The following is a 21,494-nucleotide window of genomic DNA, read 5'->3' as shown; positions in this document are numbered from 1 at the left end:
ACGAAACAGTCAACAAATGGATATAGAAAAATGATTCTCACTCAATTATCCTTTGACCATCAAGACATGTAGATAAAGAATGGGAAAGTTACATCTAAAGAACTGGCATATATTTTAAAAGGCTAAAGGTGTGTGTGTGTGTGTGTGTGTGTGTGTGTGTGTGTGTGTGTGTGTGTAATTTAAAATAAAAGTGCACATAACCTGTTATTGTGCCAACCTATTGACACATCATCACAAGTCTTCCTCTATTCTCCAAAAATGAGTACATCTGTGTAGGTCAAAGATCAAGCCAAACTCGAAGTTGAAAATGTCCAATTGATCTCTTTACGAATGTGTTACAAATTTGGCATTCAAATGTCACCAGTGATTCAAAGCTATGAAATCTATTGCAAATAAATATTTGACAAGTATCCTCAACAACACTATAAGTATTTACAAAGCACCTCTGTGTATAAGACCTTGTGAAAAGAAGATATGAAGTTATTGTCTGAAAGACTAAAATTCAGACCCCATCAATGTAGGCATATATAGCAAGAAGATACCATTAGATGAATAAAGACTGAAAAAATGCTTAGATATTATTAATATTTAAATCCAGTAACATTGATCATTTATTCCTCACTCTGTACTCATAAATAAAACAGTAATTCTCATAAAGACCACAATGTATGCATGTGGAAACTGAGGCTTCGAGTTCCTCACTGTCAGACAGGGAGGTGGTGCAGCCTGGGCTCAGGCCACGTGGTGAGAGGGTGGAGCCAGAGCCTTGGCTCTCATCCACGGCTGGGATCTAACTCCCCTGGAACATAAACAGCAGTTGCTAAGCCAGGTTGCTGCCACTCAAGTGCCCCAGGACCTCAACCTGGTGCTGCTCAGAATCAGATTTTCACGCTGTTGTGTTCAGAATCGCACTATGTTTAAACACAGGAAGTCTAATTTGGCCGGGTAGATCAGAAAGAACAGAGCTGACTTTTCTTTTCAGTAACAAGATTTAGAAAAAGAACTTTTATTTTTGAGGTGAACAAGCCAAATTTGGGGAGAAGGCAAAAGACTAGAGGTGCTAAAGCAGATTAGTGCTAGAAGGCTTCCAAAAGTCATGCTATTTGCATCAAAGGTGTCAGGAGTGAGGCAACACCCATGAGGGCTTAAATCCAAGTATGTCCTTCTTAGGGGAATCAAGTTTCATCCCGTCCCATGGAGTCAAAATGTCATCCACACTTTGTACTTTCTTTGCCACAGAGCTTTGGAGAGAAGTAAAAATGTGTTGTTTAGAATGAATATCATTCAAACTTAAAATCCTCAGAATGAGGACTTCAAATGTTCATTGGAGTTTCACTGAACTGCTGACTACATTGGTGCATGTTTTAGTCTCAGATCAACCTTAACTGAGGGCACAAATATATATGGTCTCCATTCAGAAAAGCATCCTACTATGTACTCATACATTACATGAATATACAAAACACACGCAAAACAATCCTTTCATTTAAACATCTATAACCCTTACAATAGTATAAACTTAAAAGTGGAAAGTAAAGTTTCCAAGGTTGGGTCAGAGGGCGGGAGAGAAGACAAAAAAATGTTTTTCATATACTAACATGTTAAATACCATTAAAATGTTCACACTCTAGGCACAAGATCCATAAAAAAATTCTTATTCATAAACCAACTCATGTTAAATATAATTCATGTGTTCACATTTGGCACAAATGTTCACCCTGTATGGGCATTATAGGTACCACGGTGTGCTGTGTCCAAAATGAGTTCCCTTATCCTACATCAACTAGTCTTAGAGCAAGTGACAACCTTAATTGTCCTCCAGTATAGAAAAAAGTGCAAGGAATAAGATGAGGATGGGGAGAAGAGACACATTCAAGGACAATTAGAAAGTTTCCTAAGTCCTGATAAACTTACAAATAGAAAAGAAGATTCGATTTATAGAGTACATATTTCTAAACATGAAAGTGACATACGTATTTATCTCTAAAAATGCTCTCGTCATTCGCTTTAGTTTTCTTTTAAATACCTGTTGACTACCTTCTTCATATTTTTCATTTTTGATTTGTGCATACATTTCTTATCAGCTCACATGTAATTTCTTATTATACACAGATGGAAAATTCTAATAAATGACATAATAAACAGCTAAGATACAAAACTCTAAGTCATAAAACTTTAGGACTTTAATAATGAAAATTTTCTATGCATAATTAATACTCAAATTTTCCCTTGCATAAGATTAAATAGTATTTTTTGAAAAAAATCATAAAATGTGTAGGAATTTCAACTTTCAATTTGGAAGTGTTTAAATATAAGACATTCAGTATTCAAAACATTTTACTATATTTATAAATGTTTTTGTTCTGGGGAAAAAAATCTTTCCAACTTGGAATTTAGACATTTCTTTTTAAAGATTTGTTTTAGATTCAATATAGAATAGCTAAGAAGACTGCCATATTTTAAAAAAAATAAAATTTGTCTCTACAATTGTGACATTATATGCAATAAACAGATGAGTTACAATCACAAGAACAAACCTACACACTTTTAAAAACTGGCTTTATCTACTTTTAACCTTATTTATAAAGTAACAGAGGCCCTCTTGGTTGGCTTATTGGCTCAGCGGTAGATCATCAGCCGGGCGTGTGGAAGCCCCGGGTTTGATTTCCAGTCAGGGCACACAGGAGAAGCACCCATCTGCTTCTTCACCCCTCCTCCCCCCCTCCTCCTCCTCCCCCTCCCCCTCCCCTCCTCCCCTTCCCCTTCCCCTTTCCCTTCCCCTTCCTCTCCTTCTCCTTCTTCTTCCTTCTTCTTCTTCCTTCTTCTTCTTCCTTTTTCTTCTTCTTCTTCTTCTTCTTCTTCTTCTTCTTCTTCTTCTTCTTCTTTTCTCTCTCTCTCTCTCTCTCCCCCTTTTTCTTCCCTTCCCACAGCAATGTTGGCCCCAGGCACTGAAGATGGCTCCAGAGCCTCACCTCAGGTGCTAAAATAGCTCAGTTGCCAAGCAACAAAGCAGCGGCTCCAGATGGGTAGAACATCAGTCTCAGATGGGGCTTGCCAGGTGGATCCTGTTGGGGGAGCATGCAGGAGTCTGTCTTGCGGACTCACTGCCTTTCACTTGAAAAATAATGATAGTAGTAATAATAATAATAATAATAATAATAATAATAATAATAATAGAACCCTGTCCGAATAGTTCAATTGGTTACAGTGTTCTGATATGCCAAGTTTACGGGTTTGATCCCTGGTCAAGGCACATTCAAGAACCAACCAGTTAATGCATAAATAAGTGGGACAACAAACAAATGTTTCTCTTTCTCTCTCTCCACTTTCACTCTCTCTAAAATCAATCAATAAAAAACTTAAAAAAATAAAGACCATTCAAAATGAGATGCATTTTCACGTAACAATAAAATTCACACTTACTGAAGCTACTAGAAAAATGGAATTCATGTATACTGTAAAACTGAGAAAAAAATCTTCTAAATAAAGTTGGCATTACTCATCAATCACCAATATTTCCTACTCAAATCTCTGCAGAAAAATGGTTGGTAAGATAAAGCTTGATAACAGCTTGATAACATGTCCAATAAAAGTGAAAGTTATGCTGTGTTAGAAATGTATAACTTTTCTCTCCAAGGGAAAATGCTCATTGTCTTGGCTCTCTAACTTTACCCTGAATTCATTTTATATGGATATCATATGACCTGATCTATCTATTGGAGAAAATGCCACCACTGGCTTAATGATTTCCTAGCTCACATTCCTTTTATATATTGCTTTAACCTCATTTAATTATCAAAACATACAAGAATGTTTTCCAAGTTGTCATTACTGTATCATTTAAAATAACATGGAAAGCATAAAGAGTTCAAATATTAGATTAACATCAACTACATGACTCTAACAATATTCAGTCATGTATGACTTAAAAATTTGACAATTTCATATGTTTCAACCTAATAAAACATTCCCTGACTCTCACATCACTGAAATTGAAACTCAACAGCTGCCCAAAGGAGCCAGCTGCCTGCCTTCTGAAGCTGTGACATGAAGGGTTGGGGATACTGTGGCAGGGCAAAGGCTACCTACTTTCCATCAATAATACCTTTCTCGGATCAAAACAGTTGTGTGAATAATATTGCACTTCGAAAAGAGAAAGGAATGGTCTAAGGAGAGTGACACACGGTGCAGATGATGAGTGCAGAGGGGAATGAGTCATGAGCAAATCCCAGGGACTACATGACAGTGTTACAGCATTAGCCCATGATCCAAGCGAGTCAAAAGGTGTAACTCAAACGGGAGTTCTTACACATGCCAGCCAAGGGTTGAGGATAGAGTGTGAAGAAATGAACATAAATGTGTCAGTGATACTCCTCTGTTCCACGTTCAGGCTTTCCCATATCGTTCCACAATGCCATAGTGGAGCTTCAGTGTAACTAACCCTTTCTGTGGGTACTGCTTGCATGGATGCAAAAGGCATTGCCTAAGAGGCAACTGAAAGGTGCTTATAAGATAGATGCTTGAGTCTCTGGGGAAAAGGTGCTGGTTAAAATTAATCTCCCAGGTGTCCCCTCGCAAGCTGACGCCTGCATTGTCATCATCGGGATGATGTTTCAGAATGTTTGGATGCAGAATTCTTCATGTAGTTGGGCTATTTGGTCAAGCTGTAACATAAACTCCTGCTGAAGCAGCTAACTCATAAAATCCAGACCCTCTTCTTCCCCAAAGGTTGCCCAGAATTTGGAAGTAACTTAAGAATAGAAGAAAGGAGTCATTCTTTGGGGAATAGCAGTGTGATGCTCTTGGAGCACCCTCTGGAGGCCAGAGCAAGGTGACACGGGGAAGAAGAAGAAAGAAGGAAAATCGAATTACCTCGGGCCTTCCAGACAATGGACTCCACAACCCTCACTTGAGCTGGACTCAAAAGATGCACTTGTTCAGTCTTAATCAGGGTGACATGAGAAACGTGCATAATTAATTTAGTTTAACAATACAAAATAAATCCAAGGTGCAACAAAATTCTCAAACAATTATTTCTAATTTAAAAAAAATAAGAAATATACTGATTAGTGTTCTTTTCAGCTGACATTCTGAATTTTGGGGGAAAACTATTGCATCTTTTAGTATTTAAAAGAAAGGGAGGTGAAAACATATTTTCATTAACAATATATAAGTAAGCAAAGTTACACAGGGTTTTAATTGTCCTATTTTTAAAGTAGCCAGCTTTATTATGCTTATTAAAATGAAGAATAAATTAAGCGGTCTCTTTTTTCTAAACCTTACCTTTTCTAAAGCAACAAACACTGACATCTTTTGGCATTTGGGAAGCTTTCCTTTTTTTCATCTATTAAAACACATGCAAGGACACGCACATACAGACATGCATAGCATTAGAATGAATCCAAAACATCACTTATTTTGGCGGGAAAACCTCATTTTCTGTACCTGATAGCATATTTAATAGATATTATTTTTTCTCTGATTAAGATAAATCTGTTTTATAAGCTAATACTGTCTGATTTAGTTTTTTGTATTATCTACTTGTCAAGAGGGAAGCGCTAGGATTAACTAAAATATTAGAAGTCCATTATTTGCTTCCTTTTTTCTTTTCTTACATGAGGAGGGAGGCAGAGAGACTTCTGCATGCACCCCGACCAGGATCCACCCAGCAAGTCCTCTATGGGGCAATACTCTGCCCATCTTGGGCTGTTGCTCCACAACTGAGCTATTTTAGCACCTGAGGCAAGGCCATGGAGCCACCCCCAGTGCCCAGGGCCAACTTGTTCCAACTGACCATGCCTGTGGAAGGAGAAGAGAGAGAAAGAGAGAGAAAAGGGAGAAGGGGAGTGAGTGGTGGAGAAACAGATGTTTGCTTCTCCTGTGTGCCCTGACTGGGAATCAAACCTAGGACATCTACACGCTGAGCCAACGTTCTACCACTGAGCTAACTGGCCAGGGCCTGCTTTTTTTTTGTATGTGTATTTTTTATTTTTCAATGAAAGTTGACATTCAATATTATTTTATATTTGTCTCAGGTGTGATGCATAGTGATTAGACATTTATATGATCTATAAAGTGATCCCCTGGTAAGTCTACCACACACTTACTTTGCTTCTTTGAGCAAATAAAACCACTAACCCAAAATATTGACACTTGGTTTGTTTCCTTCTGCCATAACAGAACACGATAAGCTCTCAGTAGTGTTAGAAAAGTCAAATTTCACATGTTACTTAAAGAATGCTAATAAAACACTGATTTGGTAAGAATCCCACTCCCAGTACTTTAAACACTACATGCATCTTTTTTAGTGAAAAGTGGAGGAATGAAAATAGCATGAAATGTGGATTTATTATATTCATTATTTTGTTTATATTTAGAAACACCTGCACTCAATTTGACAAACCTCACTGGCACTATACAGTTACACTTGATAAAAAGATAACAAAGACTATGTTAATACACACTAAAAAACTGCTGCAATTTGTACTTAGTCCCCAAAGAGATTATGCATTCTATATAATAAAGTGAGGTTTAAGCATCAACTCTTCAGTGTTGACAGAAAAAGAATTATGTTTCAAAACCTTATAGCTTAAAACCTCAACAGTTTTCTGCCAGAGATAAAATTATGTTGCACCTCACTCTACTTTCAATATTTAGACTGAATTCAGGACTGTTTTCATTCTAATATATGCAGTTATGCTCTTTGAAATAATTATCCACTTTTCTCTATATTTACAGGTAGTAGATATTAATATTTACACTCACTCTAATCTAAGGCAAACTTTGGCTTATTTTTTTACCATAAAAGGTAAATTTTGAAAATTATATCAAATATCTTTGCAAACACACCATCTAATTGTTTCTAAAGTAATTTATAAACGGAGCTAACATTTATTGGGCACTTATTACAGGGTGGGCAAGGTTCAGAATGCTTCTATGGATTATCTCACTCACGCCTTATAATAACCTCATGATCATAACGGTCCTATCCCAATTTTACATATAAGGGAACTCAAGCATGGAGAGATTAAGCAACTTACCCATGACTGTCCAGACAAGGAGCAAACACAAGTAGGATTTAAGCCCAGGCAATCTGGCTGCAGGGCTACACACAGCCATCCTCCTCTTGCTGCCTAATTGTGAGGCATTTTCCTCCCTAAAGGGCAGGTGATAAAACACAGACAGCATCTGTTACAGTAAGATATTTGTTAAATACTAGCCCCCTTGTTAATGAACATAAAAGTGTCCAGCAGAGTGCCTGCCATAGATAGGTGGTTACTGTTCTCTTACTGGTTCAATATTTTCTCATTGATTATATACCTTTTCCTCCCTGTTCTTCCATCAATATCCTTTTATCATTTAAAATAATAGCTCTCAAATTTGAATCACTCTTTCTGCTTCAAAATGATTCTTCAAAAGAAATGCTAATTCATTCCATAAATGCTACTTAATGTTCTTAATAATTATGTAAGGTAGTGGTTACAAGTAACCAGGTTGAAACAGATCACTGGACATTCCTCCAGTTCTGCGAACACACGCTGCCCTGTTGGTGACAGGACACTTCATTGCCAAGAATGTTTTCAAGCATTTCAGCCTGGGGAGCCTCTTAGTTAAAGAAACAGATGGGTGATGTCATCAGGGGAGCATATGGCCTTGCTTCTATCCATTTGGGATACTAAATTTCTCGATTTTTCTACCACTCATAATCACAAATGCCCCTTTGCCAGGACTGAAGGAAGACCCAGTAGTCCTAGAACTGGGCTAAGCTTGATAATAAGTTTGTCCCAGGTCATTCAAAAGAGAAAAAAAAAGAAAAGAAAAAGAATCCTTTGCAGTGTTTTAATGAAAGAAAAACATATCAGCAAACAAATTCGAAAGGAAAGCTTAGAGTCAAATACAAAAAAAGAAAACAAAAACAACAAAAAGATGTTCTGGATTAGTATTGAAGTTCAGGCTTCAACAGGAAAGCCCTTGAGCTGAATCAATAGGAAGGACCTGGAGCATGGGAGGTCTGGCCTCTAGGAGGCCCTGCACGTTACAGAGCCCTTGCCACATGGATCCATGTTACAAAGCCCAGAATTATGCTGAGGCTGCTTATTTTGAGAAGAGAAGAGGAATTAATGACTCCAAGGGTTTGAGACCTACAAGAGCCATTATTATGGAATAGATAATTCTGCTGAACATCTGCAGCCCCGATAGTGTGCAATTTAATATTCAGTTAATTGTATAAAAATGCAAACGCTATGAAACACAGCCACGTATGTATCATGTATCAGTCACACATGGCACATGAAAGTTAAAGAAGCGTTTTCCCCTGAAAGTTTCCCTCCAGCAGATGTGTTTATGCCTCTTCATGTAATATAGCACACAGCGGGCTGACAAGCTGAGTTCTCTTCACGTTATATCTCCCCCGACTGTCATGAAGGCCTGTTATGACATCCAAAAAAAGTCCTGGCTGTTGCATGTGTATCGTCTAAGATATAAGTTTCAGGGGCTGTTTTAAGAAAGGGGTGAAGCCTAGGATTTGAGGGCACTAATAAAGGCGCCATTCTGAGTGTCCTCAGAAGTTGTAATTTGGGCTGACAAGTGGCAGTCCTCTAGTTATGGAACATAGAGGTCCTTCCTTTAAGGACGCCTGAGACTAAAGAGTGCAAAAAAAAAAGGTTGAAAAAAAGGGTGTGGGTTTCTCTCACAAATCATTATTCCTATCAGTTATTCATTCTCCCGAGGTAAGGAAAAGCACACTGGTACTTACCATAATAGGAGCATGACAAGACGGAAACACTGATTTCAATGATACCGTTTAATGTTCTGTAATTTTATATGAAGCCAGTTTCAAGCAGGCCTATTTTTTCACATAAAATGAAGAGCACAAGGTGCCCTTCATGGAGTAAGTTTCCTCCCCACAGAAGACAACTTACTACCTGATAGGAAAGAGAGAGACATAGAGACTAAAAACTAACCTAGAAACAAGTTCACCCCGATCTTTTCAGAAGGACAGTAGGGAGAATGTGAAAGACAATGCCAATCTGTCTGGTTGAGAGGGAATCACACCTGTGGGACTGGGAAGCAGAACAAGAGCCACCAGCGAAGCTCTTGAGAGAACATCAGGTAGTTGCCACAGTTACCTACCTAGCAGATAAGATCCGCAGGGCACAGAAATGCCTGCGTGCTATGAAGTCTCCCCCAGCCCCCCTCAGCCCCATGGAACTACCTGCTTATCTGTAATGTCTGTGTTAAGGCACTGCTGCTTGGAACCCTTGACAAAATGCAAACCTGTTACTTGAAAGGGATACTACATTCATCTATTTCCCTCTCCTTAATTCTTCAGACTCCTCCAAAGGACCATTAGAAACTCCTGAAAGCAGAGTCATCACAGGCAGGACAAAGAACATCTAAAGGGCCCTAAAAATAACTCTGTACAACATTACAGTTTCAGTTAGGTCTAAGGTCTCTTTAATTTACTATGATCTCCTTCAAAGGACCGTAGAGGAAGTCACTGAGAGAGGTGGCTAATCTAGCTCCCCATTTCATACATTGTTGAATGAAATGTTATACGGTACTCCAAAACATAGGATAAGAGAAAGGAAATTTTCAGTCCATCTTCATTAGGGCTAATGAAAGGTAATTAAGGTGAATCTGATTAGCAGTATCTTATTATAAAAGCATGCACAGCCAAACAATTACTCTCTGTTCAAATTCTGTTTTGTTCAAAACCTGCTTAATGTCTTTGCCAACAAGCCAGGTTCTGAAATGTTATCAGTGATGCCAATAAGAAGACTAGGAAAAAAAAATCCTGCAAGGGCAGGCAAATACTTCTGTTTATCTTCTTCAGCCACAGTATTACTAAGTGCTATTCAATTAATTCTTCAGAGTACTGTATAAAAACTGTTGTGGGTTGTTCTAAGTGACTTATGGTGGTGGGGGGGGAGCTTTTATATTTTGCCCCTTCCTCTCTCTTTTCTGTAGCATCTTTTTCAATAAAACACTCTTAAACAACTATTTATTTGGGATACCTCCTCTGTCTAAGACAATGTCTAAAGCAGGCGTCCCCAAACTATGGCCCGTGGGCCGCAATGCGGCCCCCTGAGGCCATTTATCCAGCCCCCACTGCACTTCTGAAAGGGGCACCTCTTTCATTGGTGGTCAGTGAGAGGACCACTGTATTTGGCAGCCCTCCAATGGTCTGACTCTCAGCTCTTCTTAGGGAAATGTAAGGTGAAAACTGTCATTCATGTACGTGTTCTGTGTTATCAATACAAGGTTTGTCTCTAGAAACCCAAGTGTCACTGAATTCTATTATATAACCAGTACATAACTGGGTTCAAAAATTCAAAGAAACTTTTGCTTTTTGGCACCTCTTGAGAACATAAATGAACCATATATTTACCAAGGAGTTTCTCAAAACTAGAACTGTTAAGCCAAAAGTTTGAGAACTTATTTACAGCAGACCTGATTTCTGGCACTGGGCTAGATTTTATCTGCTTCGCTGACCTCTAGGAATCCCTCTCTTTTGATTGGAGTACCCACGCCGCAGGACTGGGTCAGAGAGAAGGTGCGCACACGTCGCGACTTCCTCCCGCCCCTCTGTCCAAACCACCGCTGCGCAACCGCACGCGCGGCCCCTCGCTCGACCACCGGGTTCTTCCGAGCCAGGCACGCGGGTGGGAGACCCGTTCCCGCTTCTCTCGCTAGAGGGCAGACGGGGCCCGTGCAAAGCCCTCCTGGCTCCCGACACGCGCGCACCAGCCTCCGCTCCAGCACTCCGGGCTCCCAGGCTGGGCTCGACTGGGGCGCTGGTAAAAGGCCGTACCTAGGAGCGCTGCTCATCCCGGACCGTCGGAGAGCAGGCCTGGAGCTTTCACCCCTTGCTTTCCGCTTGGGGTGCGGGCACCCAGGTGGGGTTGGGTGCCCAGGTAAGTGGCGGCCCGACGGAGGGTGAGAACCACCCGGCTCCACGGGCGCCTGGGATCAGAGCCAGGTGCCCGGAGCGCAGGGCGCAAACCAGAGAGAAGCAACGGCATGGTAGGAGGAGGAGGATCGCGGAGCCCTTGCTCGGCGTACTCACCTGTGCTTGATTCGCCTGCCGTGGGCGCGGTCTTCTTGCCGGAGCCTCGGTTTTTCTTCTTGCCCCTGCCTTCTTTGCGCTCGGACATCTCGTCTGAAAAGTTCACACTCTAGGCGGACTGCTCCAGGTGAAGACGACGCGCGACAAGTTTGGTCTGAGGGCTTGGATCGGGTTTGGTAAAGTTTGTCCCTGGAGGGGGAGCACAGTCGGACTGCGGCACTAGTGCTGCGCTGGGGGCGTCTCCGGTCGCCAGCGGGGAGCAGCGCAGACGCGGCGTGCGGTCCCGGCCACCTGGGACTACTGGTCGCTTCGTCAGGCGGTCTCCCTGGCTTTTGGGAACTGCTCTTGTCGCCCTGGGAAGTTCGCGGTTCCCGCCACACTAGGTCCCGCCGCTGTCGGCTCTGGTCCTGGCCTCTGTCCGGCGCTTCCAGTGAAAGACGTTCACTGTCCTGCCCGCGCTCCCATCCGCTAGGCAGCCGCCGCCGCTCCTCTCCTGCGCTTCGCACAAGCCCGCAGTTCCGACAAGTTTGGGTGAACTCCTCGCCGGCTCTTTTTCAATTGCCCCACAGCCACCCACCTCCCTCCCGCAGGTTGGAGGCTGGCGCCTCCTTCTCATCCTCCCCTCCCTCGCCCCCCTCCCTCTTCCCTACCACACCCCCACCCTGAGGCGCGGACACGCCACCGGGAGGAGCCTGGGCTCGGCGCTCCCAGGCGCAGCCCCTTTCTCTCCTCGAGCCCGGCGGGACAGGCGGGCGTGGGGCGGTGACGCGCCCAGCAGCTGCAGGCAACTCCCGACAGGGGTCGCTGGAACCTGTGCGGAGACGCTGCGGCCACCGCCACGGCGGGAACCAAACCGAGCGTCCGAGAAAACTGAAGGGATTTAGGGACTAGCGCTCCTCGCTCTCCTGAGCCAGGCAGCGCCCCGAAGCGTTGTACGTTCTCTTTAACGCAGTGAAAGTTGGAGCCAAAATTTGGAACTCTGACACCTGGTGTATGGGACCTGTATGATCTCTTCCCCTTGAGTATGGGTGGGAACTAAGGATATTATGGGATAACGCTCCTGTGATTAGTTTATCAATCAGTTGATTTTGAGCTAATTCAGGAGATTATATTAGGTGGGTATGACTCAAAAAGGGGAATTCTTATAAGGAGGGCTGGATTTTTTCTAAAATGAAAAACCATCCTGTTGGCTTTGAAGAAGCAGCTGTCATGTAGTGAGAAGGTCACATGCCCAAGAACAAAGGGCATCCTTTGGGAGCTCAGAGCAACCCTTGTTGACAGCCAGCAAGAGAACATGGACCTCAGTCCTATAGTCACAAGGAACTGAATTGTCGGGAGCCAATCAATGACTGCTGGCTGATAAGGTCACAGCAGGAGAAGACCCACAACTGCTGGCTGACAAGGTCACAGCAGGAGAAGACCCACAACTGCTGGCTGACAAGGTCACAGCAGGAGAAGACCCACAACTGCTGGCTGACGAGGTCACAGCAGAAGAAGATCAAAAACTGCTGATTGACAAAGTCACCGCAGTGAAGACCAATGGCTGCGGGTTGACAAAGTCACCGCAAAGGAAAGGCACAACGATACTTCCCCCTTTGACTTTTTGAATTAATCTGGCCTTATATCCCCCCTTTTTCTGGGTGTGTGCTATTATTTATGGCACAGGGATAATAGTACCGTGCTTTCCCTGTAGATTTGTAGTAATTTCTTTGGAAATGAGACAGAGGGTGTGAGTTCCACAGGGACAGATTTTCAAAAGTGAGCAGGAGTAGGGTTTGTAATTAGGGTTCCTAATTTTATTTGCTTCAGGTGAGGCCTGACGTGGATTTTAAACACATGAACAGTAGCAAATTAATTTTTTGTTTTTTCCTTGAATAATTGGGATTCTCAATTACTTCCTAAATATTTCTATCCTTTCACTCACTTTTACAAACAATTTATTCATCAAGTTCTTATTTCTGAGCCATTTCTGTGTATTAGAACATTTGTTTCCCTATCAGTACACCGGGGGTTCTTAAATTCATTATTGTTGATTATTTCATGTAATATATTAATCCAAGCCCACTGAGAAGCAGACTTTAAAATGGGTGTGCAAGAACTTCATTAGGGAAAATGCCTTGAGAGGAAATTGGGAGGGAGTGGAAAAAGTCTTAGAGAGCCTGCAGACTGAGATGCTAACCCGACCCTAATAGAGGACCGAGGGAAGGAGGGGAGCTGGTGCAAGTGTTGCAGACTCTGCTGTCCAGGCAGGGTCTGGGGGAACCCCGGGGCCAAAGCTGCCCTTAGGGGAATCCTCTGTCCCACAGAAAGAGTTGGCTTTAGAATCCCTGCCCACGCAGCAGGCACTGGCTGGGACCAGCCTGTGGGAAAAGATGGTTCAGTGCAGACACTGTGATGGAGTTCAGAGCACAGCCAGTAGGGTCTTTGGTGGATTACATTTTCCGTGGTTGGAAGTCTGTAGTTACCAGAGAGTCAAGGTTTCTCAAACTGGGCACTACTGACATTTTTTTGTGCGTGTGACAGAGATAAAGAGGGGGACAGATAGGGACAGACAGGAGGGAGAGAGATGAGAAGCATCAATTCTTTTTAGCAGCACCTTAGTTGTTCATTGATTGCTTTCTCATATGTGCCTTGACCCACGGGCTACAGCAGACCGAGTAACCCCTTGCTCAAGCCAGCGACCTTGGGCTCAAGCTGGTGAGCTTTTGTTCAAACCAGATCAACCCGTGCTCAAGCTGGCGACCTCGGGGTTTCAAACCTGGGTCCTCCGCATCCCAGTCTGACACTCTATCCACTGCACCACCGCCTGGTCAGGCTTGAACTAAATAATTGTATGCTATGGGCACTGTCCCAACCCTGTGGCATTAAAGGTAGCATCCTCATCCCTATCCACTAGATACCAGTAGCAGCCTCCCCAAGTCCTAATATTCAAAAGTTTCTCACAAATGGTCAAATGTCCCTTGGGGGGGAAACCACTTGTAGTTGAAAAACATAAGATCTGGGAAATTTAAAGAAATTCAGGAGGGTTTCTCAGAGAAATTATAAAATCAGAGGGAAGGGGGGAATGTACGTGTTTTAAACTAGATCTGATTATTAAGAAAAGTAATTCAGCTAGGGAGTTACCCACTACGGTGATACTCCACTGAATGGTACTGATTTCTATTCCAAGTGAACTTTCTTGTCCTGAGAATAACTTACAAATGTTATTTAAATTAAAGAACACAAAAGTCAAGTTTAAAAAATTAAATAGGTTCTCTTGTAAGCTTAAGGTGCCATATTGTGATGCAAGCAGAAGTCACGCTTATTTTGGAGAGGGATAAAAATACCTCAGCTGTAACAGTGTACACACTTTACCGAAACAGGATACAATGACTTCACATTTAACTCAATAGAAATACGTACGTTGGGACTGTAAATCAAATTCAGGAACGACGCAGATGAAGTTCCCAGAATCAAGCATCTCAAACTTGATTTTCACGAAATCATCAAAGAGCCTTTGACTTGCAGGATTCTGCAAAGCGACAGGTGAACAGCTGCAGGGGTGTTTCCACCTGGCCAGCAGAGCGAATCCCCACATTCTCCCAGGTGGCTCTGGGTGCGGTTGTTCCACCTGAGGGTTACATCTCACCTAGACGACTCCCATCACCTCCTAGCAGGCCTCCTACTTCCTCCCTTTTGCATTTTCCACTGAGTAGCCAAACTGGCTCCATTGAAACGAGTCAGATCCGTTTTCCTTTTACTCAAAGGGAAGGTGCCTCCAAGCCTTCCCATTTCTTCAGAATAAAGGCAGAATTCATAGTGTGGCCAAGAAAGCCCAAATTCTTGCTACTTAAAGTGTGGTCTGGGGACCTGCAGTGACAAGGGCATGAGCTGGGAGCATGTGAGCCATGCAGACCCTGCAACTGCCCCAGTCCTGCTGAATCCCGGTCTGCATTTTGACAGGTTCACTGGGGACGCGAGCCCATCGGGGCTTTGGGAAGCTCAGTCCTCCTGCTCTGTCTTGTGCACGCTTTTCGCACTTCTTTCTGCCTCCGCCTTGCCCCACTCACTCTGGACTGCTAGGGCCTCTTGCAGACGCTCAGACTGCCAACCATGTCCCAGCCGCAGGCGTATGCTCTCCCACACTCGCTCTCTTCTTTCAGGTGCCTGCTCTAATGTCACCTTCTGGAGACGCTGCTCTGGCCACTGTGGTCAAAGCCTTTCCGCCCAGGTCACTGCTCATCCATGGCACTTGCCGTACATTCATTCAGAGCGTCACTCTCTACCTGTCTCATTACATATGGGTACCTACCCTCATCGTCTGCCTTCAGGCCCATAACAGCAGGGACTCCGTGTGTATTTTGTTCATGGCTGAAAGCTCCGATCCTGGAACAGTTCCTGCCATGACTTAGGTGGTTAGGGAATCATTGTTGACTGAACTGTACAGTCTTGTGAGAGACATCCTCCCTGGAAAGAAAGGGGACACTATGAACAGCGGACGGGGTTCCGCTGGTCACTGACACCAGCCTGGCTGCCTCGTCCAACACTGTGTGATGTTCGCCTCAAAGCTGCCCAGGAATGAATGGGAACCAAAGGCAAGTCTCTGGCTACAGGGTAGGCTCTTTCTCAGTTGGAAGATAAGCCCAGATCAAGCAGAGGCTACAGGAACAAAGCCTGAAACTACCGTGCCTCCCACCCCCAACCCCAGCAAACTGGAGGACAAGCTGTGCATTTCATTAGGTGACTTTTCTTTCTTTGAAAGGGAAAATGGTTGATGTTTCCAAAATGTACAGGCTTTTTTTCCCTTCTTCTTTCCAGAGAGACATTAATCTTTATCACTTCTAAAAAGCAACCTGTTTATATATATTTGCTGGAGGATTTGTCTGGACAAAAAATTAAAAGAGGAGAACTTCATCTGACACATCTGGAGCAGATGGGCATGTTTTGTTTGGCTGCCTGTGGCTGTTTAAATTGGGGTTAAGATGGGGAAGATGGCAAAGCTGTCTCGAGACTCGGGTGGCTGGGGAGAGACTCGTGTACAATGGGAGAAAAGGAGCAGGAGAAAACCTAACAGCCCCAGTCATCAAAACCCTTTCACTTTCTTGCCCTGCCAAAAGCTATGTTCAAATGTTAATGTGAGAACAAAGGTTTGAAGAATGATTCATGTATGATATAAAAACATTTTGTTCATATCTATTCCTGGGCATCCTGAAGGCAAGTAGCTTGGTGGACCATTAGAAAGAAAAAAACCTTTTCTTACCCCCCCAAAGCCACCCTAAACTCTCAATTTAAATAAAAACTTTACACGCAAAGAATGAATGTGTTGAGGACGAAGCCAGCTATGAGAGGAAGTGGGGTGGAGCCATAGGATTCTGAGCTACAATGAGCAGAGCCGGGAAAGCCTTTGATCTACGATGAGAAGAACTGTATGGAGAAGAGAGCAGAGTGCAGCATCTGGCAAGGCGCTCCTGAACCCCACACCTGTTTTAGTGACTGAAGCGCAGAGGGACTGATTATTAAGTGACCCATGGTCATCATCTTTGTTCAGGTTTCTTGTTTGGAATTTTGGAATTGATTCCTCTCCCGTCTTTTTTTTTTTTTTTCCCATGTAACAAATTGTAGGCATTTCGTATTTCATTGTAAGGGATATTTGTAAGGAAAGAATACAAAGACATTAATCCCTTCAATTTTGAAGAAGCATTGCTTAATTTTTCCAAAGCTATCAGTTAGGGTTAGGGTTAGGGTTAGGCATTGCTCTGTGAACAGGAGAGGGCTTGGGCTATAAACCACAGCTTACCTTTCACATGCTAGAAAATTGGCAGTGTAAACAAGGTTATTACCCAGCAACTTCTAAATCATTCTGTAACTCTGAAAAACATCCATTTTTAAAGGTTCTTTTCTTCCCGTTTCAGGTTCCCAAACTACTTTAAAAAACAATGTTCTCATAATTACCAATTTTTAGGAATAAACTGATGATTAGAAATTCAAAATCAATTTACATTGTATCTCAAGATACTGCTTTTAAAAATAAATGTATCCAAAGACTCAAAGGTACCACCTACCTGATTCTTCAATCACTCAAATCATACCTTAATTAACCACCTGTAACCACTCACCAAACAAAAGCAACTGTTCCTTTGCAATTCCCTTCAGGTCCTCAATGCTGTTCCCCTCACCCCCATCATAAAAAAATCTGCCTTCCACTTTTTTTTTTTTTTTTAATATGAAATAACCTTTCTGGTGATAGCAGGTAAGAATAAACAAGTCATGTGGCTTACAAATAAAGTAGGAAGTACTTTTATGTTTCCCTTTGGGAATTTGTCATTTCTCTGTGTGTGTTTTTTAATTGTTCTTGTGCCAGAAAAAAAATAACTGCAAGTACTCCAAAAGATAGGAGGGGGTTGGGAATCTCATAGCACTTCTAAATTGCTTCCAAAAACTTTAAATGATGAGTTTCTGGACTAGAAAAAGCAGAAAGAAAAACAAACCTAAATCTCCCCCACAATTGCAAAGCACATATGCAACTCATAGTAAAGGATGTGTGCATGAATATATGAGGAGGGAATTTGGCCACAACCAGGCTGATAACATGCTTAATCAGAGGGTTCATCATTCTGCCTCTACAGATGTTCTCTTCTGAGTTTGGCAAATTTATGGAGAAACGAACACAAATTCAGCCAACTAATTCTGGCCTCTATCAACAGGTTCACCCGTGGACTCAAGGGGAAAAATTTTTTTTTCTTTTTTTAAATCCTCACGTTGGTGTCCTGAAATGCCCTGGCCCACCCAGCACCCCCTGAGCTAATGGCTGCAAGTGAGCCTGGCTCCTCGGGGACTGCCACAAAGCCCCATGGTGGGGAAAGGACATTGGCTGCAAGGAGCCCCTGGCCAGATCTGCCGAGAAAATCCTAGCTCTGAAATTCTATGGCTCCAAGGCATGTGACTAGTCTCTCCGCCTGAACTCAAAGGCTCTGAAACCACAGCCCTGCCTTCCGGAGGGTGAGGCAGGAGCCTCTGGTTAACCTTCCACCATCCCTGCCCCTAGGATTTGGGGGGCAGCAACTTTAGCTGCAGGCTGGGACCAACGATGCCAAAAGTATTTGGCAACACTTTCTAAGGCCCTGCTGCTCCCAGGCCCTGGATTGGCAGAGAGAGCACAGCAGGGCTCACAGGTCGAGGGCAGAAAAGCAAGAAAAGGAATGCACATATGTGAGAACCTTCCTCCTTGGCCTCCACCTAACCCTGCAGTCTCGCCAAGCCCATAGCACTGCCAACCCATACCTCCGTGCTTTTGCCCAAGCTGTGAACTTCCATGTATCCTTCGGGTAGAATTCAAATGTCTTCTCCTTGATGCTGCCTTCCTTGACTACCTCCCCTCGCCCAGCACCAGCTACTCCCTCCTGTGTGCTCCCACAGTGAGACATCTAGAGAGAAGTGCTGATTCCATCATATTAAAACTGTCTCTCCAGCCTGACCAGGCGGTGGCACAGTAAATAGAGTGTCGGACTGGGATGCGGAGGACCCAGATTCGAGACCCTGAGGTCACCATCTTGAGCGCGGCCTTATCTGGCTTGAGCAAAGCTCACCAGCTTGGATCCAAGGTCGCTGGCTTGAGCAAGGGGTTACTCAGTCTGCTGAAGGCCTGTGGTCAAGGCACATATGAGAAAGCAATCAATGAACAACTAAGGTGTCGCAACAAAAAGCTGATGATTGATGCTTCTCATCTCTCTCCATTCCTGTCTGTCTGTCCCTATCTATCTCCCCCCTCTGTCCCTGTAAAAAAATTTAAAAAAATGAAGAATGGTGGTGCAACTTGGTGATCATCACACAGTGGTGATAAATGTTAGACATGAACCCCAACAGTCTGATTTTAGAGTCTGGTGAAAGCCATAACTAAATGTTAATACAGGAAAAGGAAACAAGTTTTGAGAAAATAATGTTAGCATACCATAGGAAAGTAATGCAAAATTCTCAGATGTAGATTAACTCATTTAATCCTCAGCCAAACACAAGTGGTAGAGTTGATATTACATTCAGGTTGAGAAGCTGGGCTCAAAGACATGGACGCAAGAGTTACCAGCAAAGAGATATGAGCTGAGGCTACACGTGTGGACAGCATCACTAAAGGAACACCTGTATTGGATAACTAAGCTAGAGTCAGATCAGTTCTTCTTTGTGGGCTATGTTAAGAAGTATGGCCTTCAGGCTCTCTCCCCCTCTTGGGAGCAGGCCTGCGCCTTTCCCTTCCCCTCTCCTTCCTCCCAGGCAGTTACCTTTGACTTTCTCTCTCCTAAACTGTAATGGCCTTTCTTCTGCCTCTGTAACTTGTTTCCTGAGCCTGTGCAGCCCAGCGGCCTCACTTCTACTATCTCTGTAACTTTCTAATTAAACTTGCTCTTGTAATTTGAAAGAAATATATATATGGCTTTTAAATGTAAAAAAAAAAATGAAGAGAGCATCTTAATTAGGGGTCTAGAGTGATAAAATTTATACCAAGTGCCCTTAAAGTCTTAGTGCAACTCTAAGTTTTAATAACTTCAAAATTATAAATACAAACTGACAAGAATCAACACAAGTATTTAAAACATTGATATTTCTTATTAATATCAACAGAGCCACCATCTTATACTCAGTTTCAACCCTTGTAAAAACTTTCATCAGCTGCTGCTCAGTGCCTGGAAGGACTGCGTTTGTAATCCCACTTTCCATATTACCCAGAGAACATAGATTCTAACGCGTGTACAACAGTTCTGATACAATCCACCTCTAAAAAACTCATCCTAAGAAAAAATAATGCCTACTACAACTACATAATGGAGTCAGTTAATTTTCTCACCATCTACTTAACATTTATCCTTAGCATTTTCTAAGAAGTATTTTGGAGTGGCACTAATGCTCTCCCTTTGCAATGGCTTCTTAATCATCTTCTTTTGTTTGCTGAAAGTTGCAAAGAGAGGAAAGAATTAAATGTAGCTTAAAGCTAAAACTAGTTTTGAATCTTTTTTCATCTGATGAAATATATATTTAGTGTTTAAGGAATAATAAAACAAGCACCTCTGTATCCATCTTAAGAAATAGGATCACTATTACCTTTGTACCTTCCGTGGGTGTTAAGAAATTCCCAGTGCCATCTGGGCACCCCTACTATCTCACTTCATTTGGGTTACTATACCAAAACACCATAGACTGGGTGGCTTACACACAACAGAAATTTATTTCTCATAGTTCTGGAAGCTGTGAAGTCCAAGATCAAGGTGCTGGCAAATATAGTGTCTGGTAAGACCCCATTTGCTGGCTCTGTGTCCTCACATGGCAGAAGAGGTGAGGGATCCCTTTGGGGTTCCTTTTATTAGGACACTAATCTCATTCAGGAGGAATCTGTCCTCATGATGGAATGACCTTCCAGAGGCCCTGCTTCCTAATACCATCACCTTGGGGTTAATGTTTCAACATGTGATTTGGGGGGTTCAAACTTTCACTCCATAGCACCCACCTTGTAGTTGATTCTTGATCACAAAATCTGTTTTTTATTTTTTTCTTATGCTGTCATGCACCCCTCAACCTGTCTGTAGTCAAAGGGTATATAACCAACCTCTGAAATATACTTGGGGCTGCATGATTTGGGTCTGAAGGATCCCCCGTGTATGCCTCAGGCTTAATCAATAAAACTCCTCATTTCCCCCTTCCCCTCCCTCCTTTCCTCCCCTTTCCCCCCTTTCCCTCCCTCCTCTCCCCCCTTTTTCCCCCCTTTCCCCCGTCCCCGTCTGAAGAATCCCCCATGGATGCTGCGGGCTTAATCAATAAAACTCCTCAAAATTCATTCCCCCCTTCCCCTCCCTTCTCTCCCCCCTCTCCCCCCTTCCCCTCCCTCCTACCCCCCTTTTCCCCCCTTTCCCCCCTCCCGGCTCTGAAGAATCCCCCCTGTATGCCACGGGCTTAATCAATAAAACTTCTCAAAATTAATCCCCCCCCCCCCTTCCTCTTCCCCTTTTACTTCTCCTTTCCAAGGTAATCACAGCCTCAGCTTTCACATTCATTCTTAGGTGGGGAAAACAAGGCCCAGAGACGTTGGGAACCAAAAAGTACCTTCTGCTTTTTTCCCCTGCAGTGGTCAGCAAACCTCAGCTGGTGAGCCACGTGCTCACTGCCTCCCCCGCGCTGTTTATCCTGCAGGGCCTCTCCCTGGCGCCTGACTGCGTCTCCCTGGTGCCTGACCAACCAACGCCCCCGCAAACCTACACCTGCGTCTCCCTGTCTCCCCAGCGCCTGACCAACAAACAACCCCCCCCCCCCCCCCCGCACTTGCACATGCTCGCTGGCTCCTTGGTAGTATTTTGTGGTAGTGCCACACTAACGGGGCCAAAGAGCCGCTTCGTATTTAAATTTAGAATAAGAAACTGCCTAGCCGCAATCCCTGTTTCCCGGTTCTTCCACTATATTAAATACA

Source organism: Saccopteryx leptura, chromosome 2 (assembly GCF_036850995.1).
Source record: "Saccopteryx leptura isolate mSacLep1 chromosome 2, mSacLep1_pri_phased_curated, whole genome shotgun sequence".
Lineage (NCBI taxonomy): Eukaryota > Metazoa > Chordata > Mammalia > Chiroptera > Emballonuridae > Saccopteryx > Saccopteryx leptura.
This window is presented reverse-complemented; position numbering follows the sequence as displayed.